Source organism: Lolium rigidum, chromosome 5 (genome assembly GCF_022539505.1).
Source record: "Lolium rigidum isolate FL_2022 chromosome 5, APGP_CSIRO_Lrig_0.1, whole genome shotgun sequence".
NCBI classification, from domain to species: Eukaryota; Viridiplantae; Streptophyta; class Magnoliopsida; order Poales; family Poaceae; genus Lolium; species Lolium rigidum.
Window position 1 is genome coordinate 98,025,242 of NC_061512.1, and position 22,857 is coordinate 98,048,098.

The following is a 22,857-nucleotide window of genomic DNA, read 5'->3' on the forward strand; positions in this document are numbered from 1 at the left end:
ACTTAACATTAGCTCTTTTGTTTAGCTTGAGTTTTCTAATGGTATGGTATCTTGCTTGCTTCCTATTTTTTTTGTATAGTGTTAAGTGAGCAAATTAAATTAGGAAAACTGATTTCTACTTTTCCAAAAATTGTTTGAAAATGTATTGTGAATGTTTGTGATGCCAAACTAATGCTCTTGTCCTCTTTATGATGTTATCTACCAGGGGATACTTAGCTTGTGCCATGGTGATACCAAGAGAGGCAATTGCTAAGTTGTGATACTCTCATACCTTTACTAGGTAAATAAAATGGGTTCTCTTAAAGTTGTTTTGTGGTATCTATAAGTCCTTTGTATAGTGGCCCTTATGTGATTGGTTAGTTGTTGATTGTTGTATGTTTGTTTTGTTGGTGCAATGTGATTGATTGTGTTCCTTTTATATTTTCCGGCGATAGATGCGAACAATTCCGGAGAAGAAGAAGAAGTGGAATCGGACGAGGATTTTATTTATATTGTTGGGATTCTTATATTGATGGAGTTGAAGAAGTCCAGGGACAAATAAGCCAAGGCAAGCCATCTTTTGATCTCTGATTTGGTGTCTAGTTGGATGTCATTTGTTGATGTCCAAAGCACCTTGAATTCTATGTGTGTTATTCTCTCTATTTATGTCATCTATGTGTGTTTCCAAGTGGGGTACTCCCTAGTGGTGATACTCCACCTTTGTCATGTGATTATGGGATACATGGCATCATGGCCGTGCTATTCCCCTTGGTTATCATGTAAGCCCAACTTGAGCATGCATCATCTCAAGAAAATAACTTACATCACACCCACCCCCTTTGTAGTATAGAGGTATCAATGTCATGATCTTGGTGTATTCTCAACTTGAGAGGAGTATGCCGTGTACCATATTGGAGAGTATGTTGGATAGTGATACTCCACTATCTAAGTTGTATTTTTAGCACCACAAATCTGAAAGTATAATCCTCCTTGTGTTGTCATAATACATGCTTACCTTAAGCAAGTATGATCCACTCCACTACCCCTTTATACCTCATCTATGGCATGATGACTCTCATCTCGGCCATAGTGCTATTCTAGTTCAACTCATGAAACTATAGGTTGGGAACCCCTCAAGGCTTACCTTGTTGTAAATGTTTTTGAAAACCTTGGGTAAGTTAACTCTACCCAAATGTATGTTTTGGAAAGACAAGGTCTTTGGACAAGGATGTTGGAGAAATATGGTTGGTTGTTGGCAAGTAAAGAAAGTGTGGGAAAAATGTTTTTAAAGGAGCACTCGCGTATAAGTGTTCGCCGTCCCAACTTTTTATCGCGCAACCACACTACCCTGGTGTGGGACGGGGCTTAGCCCGTAGTTTGTTGAAGCTGGCAGGAGCACCCTTCACAACTTTCTAGGGAGGGTCACGATGACCTCCGACGCCGGGTTGCGCTCTGGAGGAGGCAATACACCGTCTTAACCGATAGCCGGACGATTACCGAGGGTCTTCGTCATGGCGCCGGAGATACGCTCAAAAGGAGGTATGCTTGCCGGGGTGCCGGGAAGGGGTAAGCCCGCAGGGAAGGACTCATGCCGGTGGAGATGGGCGAAAGGTTATGTCCGGGTATCCGTCGTGGCATATGTTGTTATGCGGGGATGATGCCCACACGATAGGTATCCGGATAGTTGTGGGGAAAGTGTGCAAACTCTGCAGAGTCAAATCTATTCGAATAGCCGCGTCCGCGGTCATGGACAAGTTGAAATGGCCATACTTAACCGGGGCTTGAGTTTTGTTTTTGGACAAATGATTTGCAAAGGAAGTGTTGTGTTGGATGTACCGGAAGGGTACGGAAAAAGGGCGTGTGTCGACCATATGGAGATGGTCGTGGAAAAATAAGACCGAGTGGGGAACTCTTTCCTAATGTTTCATGTAGAGGAACTCTTCCTCAATAAAGATATAGAGATGTCATAGGACTTCCCTAGTATCCCCATCACCCGAGATGGCGGTATGCTAACTCTTCTTCTATAAAAATATAGATATGTCATAGCTATCTTTTGAAGTATCTTCTTCAATAAAGATATAGAGGTGTCATAGTACCACTTTAGTGTCTCCATCAATTGCGATGTCGGGATGCTATATCCACAAGAGAAACCGATTCTCTTTCACATGCTATATCCACAAGAGAAACTATTCTTCCTCTCTTGTCTCTTTAAGTTAGCTCTGTTAGCATCTTTCTTGATGGTTTGCGAGTACAATTCCAAATGTACTCACGGCTTTGTCCCCGGCTATTTACTTGGCCGGACTTGGAGGAACACGACGGATGAAGAAGGAGATGGTGACGTCTATGCGAGCTAGGAACGTCTTCCCAGTCAGTTGCCTGTAGGGTTATGGCAGATGGCTTGGGTACTGCGCTGTCGAAGTGATGATGCTACTCTGATGTTTAGTTAGGCCCTTCGAGGCTATTATGTAAGTATTGGTCATGTGACCTCATTGTAATTTTCTTATTCCGCTTTGTAATGGATGGTGTAATTTGATATCAGTTCGGTTATGTGTTCACGACACACTGATCATGGGATCGTGAATAGTATACATAACAGGGTATTTCGGACCGTTAGTCCAGGGTCCCCACAGTTGGAGCATACATATTGTTAGAGAAGAACATTGGGCCGCTAACTAAAGCCATGATTCATGGTGGAAGTTTCAGTTTTGGACATATATCCTCAATCTCATATGAGAATAATAATTGTTGCCACATGCTTATGCATTAAAGAGGAGTCCATTATCTCGTTGTCCATGTTGTCCCGGTATGGATGTCTAAGTTGAGAATAATCAAAAGCGAGAAATCCGAAATGCGAGCTTTCTCCTTAGACCTTTGTACGAGCGGCATGGAGGTACCCCATTGTGACACTTGGTTAAAACATGTGTATTGCAATGATCCGGTAGTCCAAACTAATTAGGACAAGGTGCGGGCACTATTAGTATACTATGCATGAGGCTTGCAACTTGTAAGATATAATTTACATAACTCATATGCTTTATTACTACCGTTGACAAAATTGTTTCATGTTTTCAAAATAAAAGCTCTAGCACAAATATAGCAATCGATGCTTTCCTCTTTGAAGGACCATTCTTTTTACTTTTATGTTGAGTCAGTTCACCTATTTCTCTCCACCTCAAGAAGCAAACACTTGTGTGAACTGTGCATTGATTCCTACATACTTGCATATTGCACTTATTATATTACTCTATGTTGACAATTATCCATGAGATATACATGTTACAAGTTGAAAGCAACCGCTGAAACTTAATCTTCCTTTGTGTTGCTTCAATACCTTTACTTTGATTTATTGCTTTATGAGTTAACTCTTATGCAAGACTTATTGATACTTGTCTTGAAGTACTATTCATGAAAAGTCTTTGCTTTATGATTCACTTGTTTACTCATGTCATTACCATTGTTTTGATCGCTGCATTCATTACATATGTTTACAAATAGTATGATCAAGGTTATGATGGCATGTCACTTCGAAATTATCTTTGTTATCGTTTTACCTGCTCGGGACGAGCGTAACTAAGCTTGGGGATGCCGATATGTCTCCGACGTATCGATAATTTCTTATGTTCCATGCCACATTATTGATGATATCTACATGTTTTATGCACACTTTATGTCATATTCGTGCATTTTCCGGAACTAACCTATTAACAAGATGCCGAAGAGCCAATTGTCGTTTTCTGCTGTTTTTGGTTTCGAAATTCTAGTAACGAAATATTCTCGGAATTGGACGAAATCAACGCCCAGGGGCCTATTTTGCCACGAAGCTTCCAGAAGACCGAAGGAGAGTCGAAGTGGGGCCACGAGGCACCGCCACACTAGGGCGGCGCGGCCTAGGTCTTGGCCGCGCCAGCCTGGCGTGTGGGGCCCTCGTGTGCCCCCCTGCGTTGCCCTTCCGCCTACAAATAGCCTCCGTCGCGAAACCCCCAGTACCGAGAGCCACGATACGGAAAACCTTACTGAGCCGCCGCCGCCGCCAATCCCATCTCGGGGGTTCGGAGATCTCCTCCGGCACCCTGCCGGAGAGGGGATTCATCTCCCGGAGGACTCTTCACCGCCATGGTCGCCTCCGGAGTGATGAGTGAGTAGTTCACCCCTGGACTATGGGTCCATAGCAGTAGCTAGATGGTTGTCTTCTCCTCATTGTGCTTCATTGTTGGATCTTGTGAGCTGCCTAGCATGATCAAGATCATCTATCTGTAATACTATATGTTGTGTTTGTCGGGATCCGATGGATAGAGAATACTAAGTCATGTTAATTATCAAGTTATTACCTATGTGTTGTTATGATCTTGCATGCTCTCCGTTATTAGTAGAGGCTCTGGCCAAGTTTTTGCTCTTAACTCCAAGAGGGAGTATTTATGCTCGATAGTGGGTTCATGCCTCCATTGAATCTGGGACAGTGCCAGAAGGTTCTAAGGTTGTGGATGTGCTGTTGCCACTAGGGATAAAACATTGATGCTATGTCCGAGGATGTAGTTATTGATTACATTACGCACCATACTTAATGCAATTGTCTGTTGTTTTGCAACTTAATACCGGAAGGGGTTCGGATGATAACCTCGAAGGTGGACTTTTTAGGCATAGATGCATGCTCGGATAGTGGTCTATGTACTTTGTCGTAATGCCCAATTAAATCTCACTATATTTATCATGTCATGTATGTGCATTGTTATGCCCTCTCTATTTGTCAATTGCCCGACTGTAATTTGTTCACCCAACATGCTTTTATCTTATGGGAGAGACACCTCTAGTGAACTGTGGACCCCGGTCCTATTCTTTACATCTGAAATACAAATCTGCTGCTATTGTTCTTTACTGTTTTCTCCAAACAATCATCTTCCACACAATACGGTTAATCCTTTGTTACAGCAAGCCGGTGAGATTGACAACCTCACTGTTTCGTTGGGGCAAAGTACTTTGGTTGTGTTGTGCAGGTTCCACGTTGGCGCCGGAATCTCTGGTGTTGCACCGCACTACATCCCGCCGCCATCAACCTTCAACGTGCTTCTGGGCTCCTCCTGGTTCGATAAACCTTGGTTTCTTTCTGAGGGAAAACTTGCTGCTGTGCGCATCATACCTTCCTCTTGGGGTTCCCAACGAACGTGTGAGTTACACGCCATCAGCCGCGCCGCCCTATCATCTGGGCCCACCAGGGCTCCCCTCTGGTGGCTCTCGGGTGTTCTGGAAGCTTCGTGGAAAAATAGGATGCTGGGCGTTGATTTCGTCCAATTCCGAGAATATTTCCTTACTAGGATTTCTGAAACCAAAAACAGCAGAAAACAGGAACTGGCACTTCGGCATCTCGTCAATAGGTTAGTTCCGGAAAACGCATAATAATGACATAAAGTATGCATAAAACATGTAGATATCATCAATAATGTGGCATGGAACATAAGAAATTATCGATACGTCGGAGACGTATCGGCATCCCCAAGCTTAGTTTCGCTCGTCCCGAGCAGGTAAACGATAACAAAGATAATTTCGGAGTGACATGCCATCATAACCTTGATCATACTATTGTAAGCATATGTAATGAATGCAGCGATCAAAACAATGGTAATGACATGAGTAAACAAATGAATCATAAAGCAAAGACTTTTCATGAATAGTACTTTCAAGAAAAGCATCAATAAGTCTTGCGTAAGAGTTAACTCATAAAGCAATAAATCAAAGTAAAGGTATTGAAGCAACACAAAGGAAGATTAAGTTTCAGCGGTTGCTTTCAACTTATAACATGTATATCTCATGGATAGTGTCAATGCAAAGTAATATAACAAGTGCAATATGCAAGTATGTAGGAATCAATGCACAGTTCACACAAGTGTTTGCTTCTTGAGGTGGAGAGAGATAGGTGAACTGACTCAACTTAAAAGGTAAAAGAATGGCCCTTCGCAGAGGAAAGCATCGATTGCTATATTTGTACTAGAGCTTTTATTTTGAAAACATGAAACAATTTTGTCAACGGTAGTAATAAAGCATATGTATCATGTAAATTATATCTTACAAGTTGCAAGCCTCATGCATAGTATACTAGTAGTGCCCGCACCTTGTCCTAATTAGCTCGGATTACCAGGATTATCATCGCAATACACATGTTTTAACCAAGTGTCACAAAGGGGTACCTCTATGCCGCCTGTACAAAGGTCTAAGGAGAAAGCTCGCATTTGGATTTCTCGCTTTTGATTATTCTCAACTTAGACATCCATACCGGGACAACATAGACAACGGATAATGGACTCCTCTTTAATGCATAAGCATGTAGCAACAATTAATGTTCTCATATGAGATTGAGGATATATGTCCAAAACTGAAACTTCAACCATGATTCATGGCTTTAGTTAGCGGCCCAATGTTCTTCTCTAACATTATGCATGCTCTAACCATTTAATGAGTGGTAAATCTCCCTTACTTCGGACAAGACGAACATGCATAGCAACTCACATGATATTCAACAAAGAGTTGATGGCGTCCCCGGGAGCATGGTTATCGCACAACAAGCAACTTAATAAGAGATAAAGTGCATAAGTACATATTCAATACCACAATAGTTTTTAAGGCTATTTTGTCCCATGAGCTATATATTGCAAAGGCGAATGATGGAAATTTAAAGTTAGCACTCAAGCAATTTACTTTGGAATGGCGGAGAAATACCATGTAGTAGGTAGGTATGGTGGACACAAATGGCATAGTGGTTGGCTCAAGGATTTTGGATGCATGAGAAGTATTCCCTCTCGATACAAGGTTTAGGCTAGCAAGGTTATTTGAAACAAACACAAGGATGAACCGGTGCAGCAAAACTCACATAAAAGACATATTGTAAACGTTATAAGACTCTACACCGTCTTCTTTGTTGTTCAAAACTCAATACTAGAAATTATCTAGACTTTAGAGAGACCAAATATGCAAACCAAATTTTAGCAAGCTCTATGTATTTCTTCATTAATGGGTGCAATGTATATGATGCAAGAGCTTAAACATGAGCACAACAATTGCCAAGTATCAAATTATCCAAGACATTTTATCAATTACTACATGTAGCATTTCCCGTTTCCAACCATATAACAATTAACGAAGCAGTTTCAACCTTCGCCATGAATACTATGAGTAATTAAAGCCTAAGTACATATTGTCCATATGCAACAGCGGAGCGTGTCTCTCTCCCACACAATGAATGCTAGGATCCATTTTATTCAAACAAAAACAAAAACAAAAAAAAACAAACCGACGCTCCAAGCAAAGCACATAAGATGTGACCGAATAAAAATATAGTTTCAAGAGAAGAAACCTGATAAGTTGTCGATGAAGAAGGGGATGCCTTGGGCATCCCCAAGCTTAGACGCTTAGGTCTTCTTGAAATATGCAGGGATGAACCACGGGGGCATCCCCAAGCTTAGAGCTTTCACTCTTCTTGATCACGTTGTATCATCCTCCTCTCTTGACCCTTGAAAACTTCCTCCACACCAAACTCGAAACAAACTCATTAGAGGGTTAGTGCATAATTAAAAATTCACATGTTCAGAGGTGACACAATCATTCTTAACACTTCTGGACATTGCCCAAAGCTACTTCAAGTCAATGGAACAAAGAAATCCATCCAACACAGCAAAAGAGGCAATGCGAAATAAAAGGCAGAATCTGTCAAAACAGAACAGTCCGTAAAGACGAATTTTAAAGTGGCATCAAACTTGCTCAGATGAAAATGCCCAAATTGAATGAAAGTTGCGTACATATCTGAGGATCACGCACGTAAATTGGCAGATTTTTCTGAGTTACCTACAGAGAATTCTGCCCAGATTCGTGACAGACGGAAATCTGTTTCTGCGCAGTAATCCAAATCTAGTATCAACCTTGCTATCAAAGACTTTACTTGGCACAACAATGCAATAAAATAAGATAAGGAGAGGTTGCTACAGTAGTAACAACTTCCAAGACTCAAATATAAAATAGAGGTACTGTGGCAAAATAAACACATGGGTTATCTCCCAAGAAGTGCTTTCTTTATAGCCATTAAGATGGGCTCAGCAATTTTAATGATGCACTCATAAGAAATAAGAATTAAAGCAAAAAAAAAGAGCATCAAGAAGCAAGTTCAAAACACATTTAAGCCTAACATGCTTCCTATGCATAGGAATCTTGTAAATAAACAAGTTCATGAAGAGCAAAGTAAGAAGCATAGGAAGATAAAACCAGTGTAGCTTCAAAAATTTCAGCATATAGAGAGGTGTTTTAGTAACATGAAAATTTTTACAACCATATTTTCCTCTCTCATAATAATTTTCAGAGACATCATGAACAAACTCAACAATATAAGTATCACATAAAGCATTCTTATTCACATGCATAAAAGTATCATTACTCTCCACATAAGCATAATCAATTTTATTAGTTGTAGTGGGAGCAAATTCAACAAAGTAGCTATCATTATTATTCTCATCAAGTGTAGGAGGCATAGTATAATCATAATCAAATTTACTCTCCATAGTAGGCGGCACCAAAAGACCACTATAATTATAATCATCATAAATAGGAGGCATATCATAATCAACATAAACTTCCTCCTCAATACCCGGAGGACTAAATAGATCATTTTCATCAAAACCGACCTCCCCAAGCTTAAATTCTTCCATAGCATTAGCAACAATGGTGTTCAAAGCATTCATACTAATAACATTCCCATTATCATGCATAAGTTCCATGGGTTTTTTAATTTTCTCTTCAAACACATCATGTCCTAATTCAAGATAAAGTTCATAAAGATCTCTCATTTTGTTGTTGTCTTCCATTAAGCCTTACTAGTGTAAAACAAGAGACAAAAAGATGCAATTGCAGGATCTAAAGGAAATAGCTTCGAGCGCACACACAACGGCAACAGAAAAGTACTTAGTTACCTGTGACCGGAGTATGAGTGCCTTTTACCTTTCCTCCCCGGCAACGGCGCCAGAAAATAGCTTGATGTCTACGGGTGCTTCTATTCTTGTAGACAGTGTTGGGCCTCCAAGAGCAGAGGTTTGTAGAACAACAACAAGTTTCCCTTAAGTGGATCACCCAAGGTTTATCGAACTCGGGGAGGAAGAGGTCAAAGATATCCCTCTCATGCAACCCTGCAACCACAAAGCAAGAAGTCTCTTGTGTCCCCAACACACCTAATAGGTGCACTAGTTCGGCGAAGAGATAGTGAAATACAAGTGGTATGAATGAATATGAGCGAGTAGTACGGCGCCGGAAAAGTGCTTGTCTGGCGTGCGATTGATGGTAGTAATATTGCAGGAAGTAAAGTGCAGTAAAACAGTAAACAAGCGATGATTGCAGTATTTGGAAACAAGGCCTAGGGATCATATTTTCACTAGTGGACACTCTCAACATTGATCACATAACAGAATAAATAGATAGATGCTAGACTCTACACCCTCTTGTTGGATGATGAACACCACTAACTGTGTAGGATTACACGAACCCTCAATGCCGGAGTTAACAAGCTCCACAATATTCAATGTTCATATTTAAATAACCTTAGAGTGCATAACGAGATCAACATAACCAAACCAAGTACTAACATAGCATGCAAAGCTGTCACCTTCACACTACGAAAGGAGGAATAGATCACATCAATACTATCATAGCAATAGTTAACTTCATAATCTACAAGAGATCACAATCATAGCCTACGCCAAGTACTACACGATGCACACACTGTCACCATTACACCGTGCGGGAGGAATAAACTACTTTAATAACATCACTAGAGTAGCACACGGATAAATTGTGATACAAAACACATTGCAATCATAAAGAGATATAAATAAGCACTTCACCATGCCATTCATAACGGTGAATAAGTATTCACGTGAAATATAGCCTAAGAGACCCACACGGTGCACACACTGTCACCTTTACACACGTGGGACAAGGAGTCTCCGGAGATCACATAAGTAAAATCCACTTGACTAGCATAATGACATCTAGATTACAAGCATCATCATGTTAATCTCAATCATGTAAGGCAGCTCATGAGATTATTGTATTGAAATACATAGGAGAGAGATTAACCACATAGCTACCGGTACAGCCCCGAGCCTCGATGGAGAACTACTCCCTCCTCATGGGAGACAGCAGCGTTGATGAAGATGGCGGTGGTGTCGATGGAGAAGCCTTCCGGGGGCACTTCCCCGTCCCGGCGGCGTGCCGGAACAGAGACTCCTGTCCCCCAGATCTTGGCTTCGCGGTGGCGGCGGCTCTAGAAGGTTTTTCGTACCGTGGCTTTTCCGTATCGAGGTTTTAGGTCAGGGACCTTTATATAGGCGAAGAGGCGGAGTCGGAAGGTCGACGAGGCGACGACACAACAGGGGGGCGCGGCCCAGGCCCTGGCCGCGCCGCCCTATCATCTGGGCCCACCAGGGCTCCCCTCTGGTGGCTCTCGGGTGTTCCGGAAGCTTCGTGGAAAAATAGGATGTTGGGCGTTGATTTCGTCCAATTCGAGAATATTTCCTTACTAGGATTTCTGAAACCAAAAATAGCGAGAAAACAGGAACCGGCACTTCGGCATCTCGTCAATAGGTTAGTTCCGGAAAACGCATAATAATGACATAAAGTATGCATAAAACATGTAGATATCATCAATAATGTGGCATGGAACATAAGAAATTATCGATACGTCGGAGACGTATCAGGGCGCCGCCACACTAGGGCGGCGCGGCCTAGAGGGGGCCCGCGCGGCCCTAGCGTGTGGGGCCCCCGTGACTCCTCCGACTCCGCCCTTCCGCCTACTTAAAGTCTTCGTCGCGAAACCCTCTGTACCGAGAGCCACGATACGGAAAACCTTCCAGAGACGCAGCCGCCGCCAATCCCATCTCGGGGGATTCAGGAGATCGCCTCCGGCACCCTGCCGGAGAGGGGAATCATCTCTCGGAGGGCTCTTCATCGCCATGATCGCCTCCGGATCGATGTGTGAGTAGTTCACCCCTGGACTATGGGTCCATAGCGGTAGCTAGATGGTCGTCTTCTCCTCATTGTGCTATCATGTTAGATCTTGTGAGCCGTCTATCATGATCAAGATCATCTATTTGTAATGCTACATGTTGTGTTTGTTGGGATCCGATGAATATTGAATACTATGTCAAGTTGATTATCAATCTATCATATATGTTGTTTATGTTCTTGCATGCTCTCCGTTGCTAGTAGAGGCTCTGGCCAAGTTGATACTTGTAACTCCAAGAGGGAGTATTTATGCTCGATAGTGGGTTCATGCCTCCATTGAATGCGGGACGAGTGACAGAAAGTTCTAAGGTTGTGGATGTGCTGTTGCCACTAGGGATAAAACATCGATGCTTTGTCTAAGGATATTTGTGTTGATAACATTACGCACCGTACTTAATGCAATTGTCTGTTGCTTGCAACTTAATACCGGAAGGGGTTTGGATGATAACCTGAAAGTGGACTATTTAGGCATAGATGCATGCTGGATAGCGGTCTATGTACTTTGTCGTAATGCCCTGATTAAATCTCATAGTACTCATCATGATATATATATGTGCATTGTTATGCCTTCTTTATTTGTCAATTGCCCAACCGTAATTTGTTCACCCAACATGCTATTTATCTTATGGGAGAGACACCACTAGTGAACTGTGGACCCTGGTCCATTCTTTACATCCGAAATACAATCTATCGCAATTGTTCTTTCTTGTTCTTCGCAAACAAACATCATCTTCCACACTATACATCTAATCCTTTGTTACAGCAAGCCGGTGAGATTGACAACCTCACTGTTACGTTGGGGCAAAGTACTTTGATTGTGTTGTGCAGGTTCCACGTTGGCGCCGGAATCCTTGGTGTTGCGCCGCACTACACTTCGCCGCCATCAACCTTCAACGTGCTTCTTGGCTCCTACTGGTTCGATAAACCTTGGTTTCTTACTGAGGGAAACTTGCTTCTATACGCATCATACCTTCCACTTGGGGTTCCCAACGGACGTGTGCTTTACGCGTATCAGTGGGCCCCTCGGGCGCCCCCCGACTCTGCCCCTTCTCATATTTATTCTCTCCATCGCGAAAACCCTAGTACCGAGAGCCACGATACGAGAAAAGTTACTGAGACGCCGCCGCCGCCAATCCCATCTCGGGGGTTCTGAAGATCGCCTCCGGCACCCTGCCGGAGAGGGGAATCATCACCGGAGGGCTCTACATCACCATGCCCGCCTCCGGACTGATGCGTGAGTAGTTCATCCTTGGACTATGGGTCCATAGCGGTAGCTAGATGGTTGTCTTCTCCTCTTGTGCTATCATGTTTAGATCTTGTGAGCTGTCTATCATGATCAAGATCATCTATTTGTAATGCTACATGTTGTGTTTGTTGGGATCCGATGAATATGGAATACTATGTCAAGTTGATTATCGATCTATCATATATGTGTTATTTATGTTCTTGCATGCTCTCTGTTGCTAGTAGAGGCTCTGGCCAAGTTGATACTTGGGACTCCAAGAGGGAGTATTTATGCTCGATAGTGGGTTCATGCCTCCATTGAATGCAGGACGAGTGACGGAAAGTTCTAAGGTTGTGGATGTCTTGTTGCCACTAGGGATAAAACATCAATGCTTTGTCTAAGGATATTTGTATTGATTACATTACGCACGGTACTTAATGCAATTGTCTGTTGTTTGCAACTTAATACTTGGAAGGGGTGCGGATGCTAACCCGAAGGTGGACTTTTTAGGCATAGATGCATGCTGGATAGCGGTCTATGTTCTTTGTCGTAATGCCCTAAGTAAATCTCATAGTAGTCATCATGATATGTATATGCATCTTTATTTGTCAATTTCCCAACTGTAATTTGTTCACCCAACATGCTATTTATCTTATTGGAGAGACACCACTAGTGAACTTTGGACCCCGGTCCATTCTTTTACATCTGAAATACAACCTACTGCAATCATTTTTCTCTGTTGTTCTTTGCAAACAAACATCATTCTCCACACCATACGTTTAATCCTTTGTTTACAGCAAGCCGGTGAGATTGACAACCTCACCTGTTAAGTTGGGGCAAAGTATTTTGATTGTGCTTGTGCGGGTTCCACGTTGGCGCCGGAATCCCTGGTGTTGCGCCGCACTACACTCCTTCACCAACAACCTTCACGTGGCCTTCATCTCCTACTGGTTCGATAACCTTGGTTTCTTACTGAGGGAAAACTTGCTGCTGTACGCATCACACCTTCCTCTTGGGGTTCCCAACGGACGTGTGCTTTACCGTCACAAGCACTAACTACAGAATATTACATTGCCATGCACGTCAAGGATCTACTTTACTTATACGCCGTAATGTATCCGGATACTTCATGGGCCTTCACAGATCCGACTAGCTGCATAGGTCGGTTGAGATCTGGCTCCTGTTCCTGGACTCGACATCATCCATCTTCTATCAACATCAACTGGGCCACCCGATGGGCCATATGCCACCATCACCATCTCTGAGCCACCCGAGCTTGCCGGATCTAGACCACGTCGTTGATATACCCATAAAGTATACCCACAACACCAAGTGACCAAATGTATGAGGCCTCATTTGCGTTGGCCAATGATTCAACAAAAGGCACAATGCAAGGTGCTGCTGCCGTGTGAGGCAGCTCCTTGTGACGGTAAAGCACACGTCCGTTGGGAACCCCAAGAGGAAGGTATGATGAGTACAACATCAAGTTTTCCCTCAGTAAGAAACCAAGGTTTATCGAACCAGTAGGAGATGAAGGCCACGTGAAGGTTGTTGGTGAAGGAGTGTAGTGCAGCGCAACACCAGTGATTCCGGCGCCAACGTGGAACCTGCACAACACAATCAAACTACTTTGCCCCAACTTAACAGTGAGGTTGTCAATCTCACCGGCTTGCTGAAAACAAAGGATAAAACGTATGGTGTGGAGAATGATGTTTGCTTGCAAAGAACAACAGAGAACAGTGATTGCAGTATGTTGTATTTCAGATGTAAAGAATGGACCGGGGTCCACAGTTCACTAGTGGTGTCTCTCCAATAAGATAAATAGCATGTTGGGTGAACAAATTACAGTTCGGCAATTGAAAAATAGAGATGCATATACATATCATGATGACTACTATGAGATTTATCGCTCTACAATCTACACACATACACCATGTACCATTTTTCTTAGGAACAAGAATAACAGGAATAGCACAAGGACCAAGGCTTATGCAGATATAACCTTTGTCGAGTAGCGCTTGTACTTGCTTCTGTATCTCCTTCATCTCTTCGGGATTCGTCCTATATGGCGCCCTATTGGGCAGCGAGGCGTCGGGGATCAAGTCTATTTGATGCTCAATACCACGCAACGGTGGTAGTCCCGCGGGTACCTCCTCCGGAAACACGTCATGGAATTCCTGCAAAACATTAGAAACACCAAGAGGAAGAGGGGTCATGTCCTTAGAAACCAAAACCGTACCCTTGTACATGAGCACAATAGGCATGGCTGTAGGATCCTCACAAAATTCTCTCATGTCTTGTTTGGTGGCTAATGAGACTAAGGAATTCACTCTCTCACTTTTCGTTATATCACTCACGACATTACAATTCTCTCGCCTATCTATGGATGCATCCTCCAAGTTTACTTCAATCTTCTGATGAGACTCATTGACAATTTGCTGCGGTGACATAGGCTCGTAAGTTAATTTTCTTGCCCTTGAACTCCAAGTGATATGTATTGGCGCGGCCATTGTGTTGCACGGAACGGTCATAGAGCCATGGCCGGCCCAACGAGCAGGTGACAAACCGTCATAGGAACCACATCAAAATCAATGGAATCCTTATACGGTCCAATCTCAAAATCAACTCGCACCATGTGGCTCACCTTAATCTCACCATTATTGCGCAACCACTGAATATAATATGGATGCGGGTGCGGTAGATACTTCAGTTTCAGCTTGGCACATAACTCTTTGCTTGCTAAATTGCGACAACTTCCGCCATCAATAATGACCTTGCAAGCTTTATCAGGACCAACTAGTGCCTTTGTTTGGAACAAATTACAGCGCTGTGTAGATGCACTTGATTGCACATTAAGAACACGCTGCGAGAAAACAATAGTTTGAGCTTCGAAGGAAAATCATCATAACCATCGCTATCATAATCATCCTCATCCGGAGCATTTGGATCAACATCATCTCCAGTTTCATACTCATTGTCCTCATTAATTATCATAACTTTGCGATTAGGACAATCCTTCTTGAAGTGACCCTTGCCACCACATGTATGACAAACCATATCACGGTTGCGCGTTGTCGACATATTAGAACTAGTTCCACTTGCTGCAGGGACGGGCTTCTTTGTGTTAGACACATTGGAGACCGGCTTGCTAGACGAAGTAGGGACATCCGCAGGGCGCGATGATGGCACCATGGAGGGCGGCGCGCGGGGTGTGTAGCGCCCAGCGCCTGTAGCACGGCCCTTCATTTGTAGTTCTTCAGCCAACTGTGACTCAGCTTCTCTTGCATGATGTAGTAGCTCATTCATAGTAGCGTAGCTATGATGACGCACAATGCCCTTGATATTAAACCGCAGACCATTCAGAAAACACTGTAGTGTCATCTCAAGAGACTCACGGACACGGGCGCGCTGCATAAGCATCTCCATCTCCATGTAATAAGCATCAACCGTCAACACACCTTGCTTCAATTGGGTCAACTTGTCAAAGACGGAACGCAAGTAATTGGTAGGAACAAAACGAGCTCTCATTGCCGCCTTCATAGCACGCCATGTGATAATAGGCAGCTCACCATCTTCTTCTCGAGCACGCACAAGTCCATCCCACCAACGCAATGCATAGCCATCAAATTCAGAGGAAGCAAGCGTGATCTTCCTATCTTCAGTATAGTCAGGATGTAAACGCCATAATCTCTCAATCTTCAGCTCCCATGTGAGATATTCTTCAACATCAGTACCTCCTTCAAATTTGGGAATTGAGAACTTGGGTTTACCCAAACCATCTTCTTGTTGTTGTAGAACACGTTGGGCTCCGACGGGGACAAAACCACGACCACGGAACGCTTCACCAACGCCACGACCAAGACCACGACCAACACCACACCCGTGAGCCTTAGCAGCATCGGCATTTTCACCTTGCACACTGCCATCTTCATCAGGTGGTGGTTGTTGTTGCACCATTGTACGTATCTCACCAACGGCGGTTGTCAACGTTTGTATGGATGCTTGAAGAGTCGTCATGGATGTTTGAACGGTGTTAACCGCTGTAGTAGTCTCATCGACCTTCAAGTGAACACTCTGAATATCCTTGTCCAACGCTTCATTGGCAACACGGATTTCACGTTGTAGGTGATCACGTAGTGCCTCATACTCCAGCCAAGTAATTGTCGCTGCTGGATCTTTCTTCTGCATCACATCAACATCCTCAGTAGACATGATTAGTAGGTTAGTGCACTAAAAAAAAATCTTTGGTGGTACTCTCACAACTCACTCAAAACTGATAAGAAAGGTAAATCTTACCGCTCCAAAGTGAATTAGTATTGCTTACCAACTTGGATTGACGGATTAGTGCACGGATGTAGCGAAGCGAATATCAAGGGTATAAGAACAAATCACACGGCAAAGCAGGATATATGTGGGGCTGTAGGTAGGCTACCTATTTGCACCAATAACAAGCTCTAGCGCTGACCGTAGACAACCGAGTGATACTCACACAAGGCGATATAATGGGGCAATGCAACTATATGTAGGAAAGGTTGCAATGCACTAGAGAGACGCTAGCAAAGCTCAACGAGAGAGGCACAAGATTGCTCAACTACGGGTGCAGTAAAGTAAACTTAGGCCTTCACTTGATTCAACTAGCACTTCACTTTTCTTTTTGGATTTTTCTTTTTGTATAACACACGCAGCTATGTAGCTCTTTTTGCTTCTTTTCAATTTTCTCTTTTTTTGTAAGACACAACTCCTGATAACACGGCCAAGAAGATATGCAAAGCACCAAAACCCTAACGAGCAGCCTGCCGAGCGGTAAAACTAGTCTCTTCTGGGGAAGTTCCTAGTCACTTTATATCGATAGGCTGTGTCTATGGTTGGGAACAAGCACACTGTACGCTATGTGGACTCGGAGTAACAAAACTGACACTAGACGACAAAGTAAACACAAGATGATAGAGTAAACTCAAACCTGTAACATCCTAAAATCTGTGCATTTTTCAAATTCATGCATTGCATCATATCAGCATGTCAAAGTTTCAGTTTTAGAAAATGTTTTACTTGTATCTTGCATAAAAGTTTTATACTGCTAGTATTGCTCCTTGGTAATTAATCTATATGCATTCTATTTTTATCCTAGTGCTTTACTGGATTGGGGCTGTGCCCATTAAGTCTAGATACTGTACTGGGGTATTTTACAAATCTTAGTATTTTTATTTGCGTCAGTTTTGTAGTCTGTAGTTAATTCAGTAATTTCAGAAAAGAAAACAGAGAAGAAAAAGAAAGAAAATAAATGAAAAGAACCCGCCGGCCGGCCAGGCCAAACGGCCCAGCCAGACACGCAGCAGCTCACGGGAGGCACGCACACGATCTCTTCTTTTCTTCCCTTGTTCTTTTTTTCTTTCCCTGACTGTGGGTCCCTCAATCATCTTCTAGCTCAGCCTGGAGTATGTTTCGCGCACGAGTTCTACCGGCCGCAAGATATCCCAATTTTCTCGCTCGTTTCTGCTCGGATTTGCTTGCCCCCTTGCCACGAAAATCCCTCTATAAATACTCCATGAGCTCCTCCGTTTTTGCTCCCTAAAATCCCAAATTTTTGCGCCGCCAGGCTGCGCAAATTTCTCGCCGGAGTACGGCGAATTTCTCGCCGGAGTACGCCCGCCACCAAGTTCGAAGGAGGTTCCAGGAACCCTCGCCTTTCCCTTCTCTGTCCAAGATTCATAGATCAATCTACCGCATCTTTTTAACCTTTTTTTTTCCCACCAGCAGAACCACAAGAACACGCACACACGAGACCGTCGGAGCTTCACCAGAGACGGAGTAATTCAGCCAGGAACCGCCGCTGATCGGAACTAGCAGATCGCTGAAGAGTACGTGAACGAAATCATCCCGTGAAGCCGCACCTCGCCGTCACCTGCAGAGTCGGAGGCAGCAGCACCGCGTCCGTCTCCTTCGTCGTCCTCCACCACACCACAGCATCGTTCGTAGCAGTACGTAGCAGTGAGCCGGTACAGCCTATCATGCCTCACCACGTTTCTTTAATTTTTATTCCCTCCCGCATGCACTGATCACCGATCAGCTTGGTAGATGGCTAGCTCAATAACTGAACCGTACTGTCTCGTATTTCCTAATCGATCGATCATGCAGTTGGTGCTAGCTTGTTCACGCATAAAATCTTTGAAAATTCATAACAAATAATCTATAGCTCTGTTTTAGATGATTCCTTTTGCATTGAGTTCGTAATTGAATTCTCTGTAACTTTCGTGTAGAAAGTTTCTCCATCCGAGAAACTTTTCCTGACAGCTTTTCGGATAAAATTATTAATAAACCGCGAAATGTTTATTATTAAAGTTTCGTAACTCGGAATTGGACAAATAATATATCGTTGGATTCAGAAAAATGAGAAGAATATTTTGGTACTGTTAGTTTGTTCTGTTACGAAACTTGCGAATTTTGCAATTTAAAATCGTGTATATAGTATTTTTAGTATATTTTAAATTCTGTAAACTATTTTAATATGAATCCAACGCCAAATTGCAGATACTTAAATTGCCTATCCACCAGTATGCCTGTAAGAGATATTAGAAACTATTTTATACATATATATTTTGTTCATGGTTAAATAGCTATTTGAAATCTTTATTGCATAAAGTAATTGTTTATAAAAAAATGTTTGATATCAAATTCTTTCCAGAGCATACATGCATAATTTCATTATGTGTTTTACCTGTTTGCGTTGTTTGGTGTTTGATTGTGAATTATCTTGCTTGCGTTAGATTGCCCGGATTGCAACGAGTGCGATTGCGACGACTGTGTGAACACCGACCAAGGCAAGTGTCACAAACTCATTATCCTACTGTTTTCTATGCATTGGTAGTTGTTTTATGTGCATACTGTTTTCAAATTGCTGGCCCTGGGATATTATCAAAGTGGAGAGGTTGCGAGAGATAAATGTTTTATTCTCTTAATGAAAACAACCATGTAAAACTAATACACCCCTGGGTGGTAAGTGGTAATGCTTGGTTTATGTTGAGTGGTTGCACCGGGGTCATTTCTATGGCAGCACCGTGTGCATCACACTTGAGGTTGGCCACCCAGGAACAAAGAGATTAGCCTGGTTTTCTTGTTTTAGTAGCTTCCGAGTACAACCACATGCTATATGGGCTCTGGCTAGACTGAGTAGGTTGCGAGAACTCGACCCAATGTACAGAGGGTGGTAGATATTGGTAGGACGGAGCGCGTCCATTGTGGTTGAGGTATTGCTTCTGAAAGATCTTGTCCTAGTCAACATCTGTCCATTTGAGCAAAATGCGCATCATGGAAGAAGAACAGACTAGGTCATGTGGGGAATGTGTACAGCCTCTCGAGAGTGTCAAATCTAAGTACTTAGCCGTGTTCCCGGTTACGGACATCTATGAGCCATTAGAGCTTGAAACTGTTGGATGATCTCGTTAGTCGAATTTCTGAATTTAATGCACCAGGTGGTTTACGGGTAGTAAATAGTCTTATTGAAATACTATGTTTTAAGAAATGTTTTGAGAGTAGGGAAAATAAAACTGGCTTTACGCAAATATGAACTCCACCTGCCAAATATCATGTAGTTATAGGCGCCAGAAAAGCCACCATATGACATCTTGCCATTTCCATTCTAAGTGTAATGACCCTTCGGGGCTGCAACGTTTTATGTTGCAGGTTATTCTGAAGACGAGTAAGAGATACCGTAGGTTGCAAGCTTACACCCAACATGTTCGCCTGTGGCGTGATGGAGCTCTTCGTTTATTTATTTGCTGCTTGGACTATGTTATTTTCAGCTAGCTTTGAGCTATGCACTTTGTAATAATTACACCATGGATCATACGTTGTAATAATTGACGCATTTGCTATTCTGGTTATTCATCGAACTGTGTGTGCTAGCGATTGATCCAAGGGACTAGCACAGAAAGCACAGAGATTCAACCTGTATTCAGGTTGTGTCGCTTCAGATGGTATCAGAGCATTGTGTTGCCTGTAGGTTCGTGACCTTAGAAAATGGATTAGATTAGGATGACCATAGGAACTGAAAACCTATTTAAGTTGTCTTATATCTTATTGCTCTTCATTTCTCATAATTCTATATCTATCCTTTTTCTCACTCTTCCCTATTCAAAATATTAGATATTCATTACCACTTTAGTTAACAAGTCAAACCTCTGTCGGATTACTTATTTGAAAATATGGATATGGTGATGAGGAGGATGGTGATGGAATCAAAGGTGGCGCAAATGCTGAAGATGATGAGGAAGAGGAAGAGGACCCTGAGGAAGTGATCAACTATGTCTCAAGCGATGATGAAGATCCTCAAGAGGATGAACCACCAGCCATGGATGCTCGCCCAAAGAAGCGCCGGTGCCAGAAGAGCACGGACTACATCAAGCGCTTCAAGTTCTAATTAGGATTGCCCACCAATTTAGTCTTCGTTAGAAAATCGATATCGCATTAGATCTATGTCATATCAAAACATGTGGTATGGCAAGTTTATGTTTAGGATTTGCTTTTCTCTGAACTATGATTGTGTGGAATTTTCGTGAGGTTTATAAATCAGTATTAAATTCGTTTTACCAAAAGTTGTTGTCTGTGCGAGCTGCAGTTTTTCTGCTGATACTTTTTACTGCACGATTTTTTATAAATTCCTGGAACGTCAGAAAAATCTGATTTTTTTTTTGTAAAAATGCGGAATTTCCTGTAGTACATGCACAAAAATTGGCGTTCGATTCCGACCTGTTTTGGATGCCCAGAAAATTCCGTTTCTACAGTAGACGAAATCTAGACAGAATCTGCCATGTTTTTTTTGAACGGTGCTTGTTTGTTGTTTTGTCAATTGCTATGATTGTTTGGTTCTGTGATGTTTGTGTATTAGTATGGGTAGTATTTTCTTTAGTTTCTATCTATCTATACTTACCTTTGCTGAACCAACAGATGCCTCCTCATCGTGCAAGGACCGGGACCAACAACACTGGAAACAACAACCCCAATCCCGATGTGCAGTGCTGATCAACGCACAGGCACAACTCATGCAGACAATGAATCAGTTCATAGCGAACCAGAACCAGAACAACAACAACAACCACCACAACAACAACAATAATCCACCTCCAGGGGTAGATATGCTCACAAGGTTCCTGAGGTTGAGGCCTGCCAAGTTTTCTACTGCACCAGAGCCAATGATAGCATTGGACTGGCTGCGGGATGTGGACAAGGATCTGGTGACAGTGGGATGTACTGAAGCTGAGAAGGTGAGGTTTGCTGCCCACTTGCTTGAAGGACCAGCTGCATCATGGTGGGATAATTACCAGATAACTCACCCCCTTGCCGGAATCACCTGGGAAATGTTTCAAGAAGGGTTTCGCACGGCTCATGTTTCAACCGGAGTTATGACCTTGAAGAGAAGGGAGTTCCGAAACCTGCGCCGAACCACCGCACCGTGGCCGAGTACATAGAGGAGTTCGAGCAACTTGGCGCGCTATGCACCGGAAGATGTGGATACCGATGCAAAGAGGAAGGAGAGATTCCTGGATGGTTTGCATGATGATCTTGCTCGTTCAATTGTCCATTGTGCATATTCCTGATTTTCGGACACTCGTTGGACAAAGCTACAATTCTTGAGGGAAAGCGGAAGCGAGCTGAGAACCGCAAGAGGAAACATAGCAATAACCACAACAACTCGGCGCCGCATCGGAGGACCCGCACATTCCATGGTGGTAATGGACATCGAGCACAAAGGAGGAAATGGCCACCACCATAATGGCCGGAAGAGTCTTCACCACAACTCGGAAGAGGTAATGGCCACAACAATGGAGATAGCAATGGCCGAAACCGTTCCAACAACTTCACCGAGCAGGGATATCGGCCAAGTGGAGTGCTTCAAATGCAGGAAGACCGGGCACTATGCTAGTGATTGCCCGGAGAAGAAGGATGTGAATGCGAAGCCAACCCCGTTTCAGAAGGGACATGTCAACCATGTCAACGTGGAGGAAGTCTATGAGGAGCCAGACGCCGTGATTGGTACGTTTCTGCTCAATAATTTTTCAGCACTCGTACTATTCGATACTCGGAGCATCACATTCATTCATATCGAGGGTATTTGTGGATAGAAATAAGATACCTACTAGCACCATAAACAGGCCTATTAAAATAAACTCACCAGGGGGAGAGATGATTGCGACCTATGGGTGTCCCCATTTAACCTTAGAGATTGGAGCACATAGTTTCCCCACTAGCCTGATTGTTTTGGAGTCACAAGGCTTAGATATAATATTGGGCATGAATTGGATGACGGAATATGAAGGTGTCATAGATTGTGCTAATAGAGCAATAATGCTTACAACCCCGGAGTAGAAGCGCATTCGATTTAAGTCCACGTTTGAGCTTAAGGGATCCAACATCAATTCTCTTAAGGGGGTTAGCATAGAGGATGTGCGCATAGTGAGAGATTATCCGGATGTATTTCCAGAGGAGTTACCAGGAATGCCACCGATAGAGATGTTGAGTTTCTCATTGAATTAATGCCCGGAGCTGGACCTATAGCTAAGAGGCCGTATAAGATGGATGTAGAGGAATTAAAGGAACTTAAGAAACAACTTAGGGAGCAACTGCAA

The 22,857-nt window shown here is 43.0% G+C and overlaps 1 long non-coding RNA gene across 1 annotated transcript; it reads left to right on the top strand.

The window, feature by feature from the left end:
- The first annotated feature begins 17,716 nt into the window (after positions 1 to 17,716).
- LOC124651178 lies at positions 17,717 to 19,048 on the top strand. The gene is made up of 3 exons (XR_006987300.1): positions 17,717 to 17,902; positions 17,993 to 18,231; positions 19,000 to 19,048. It is a non-coding gene; the product is annotated as an uncharacterized LOC124651178 (long non-coding RNA).
- Positions 19,049 to 22,857: the final 3,809 nt, after the last annotated feature.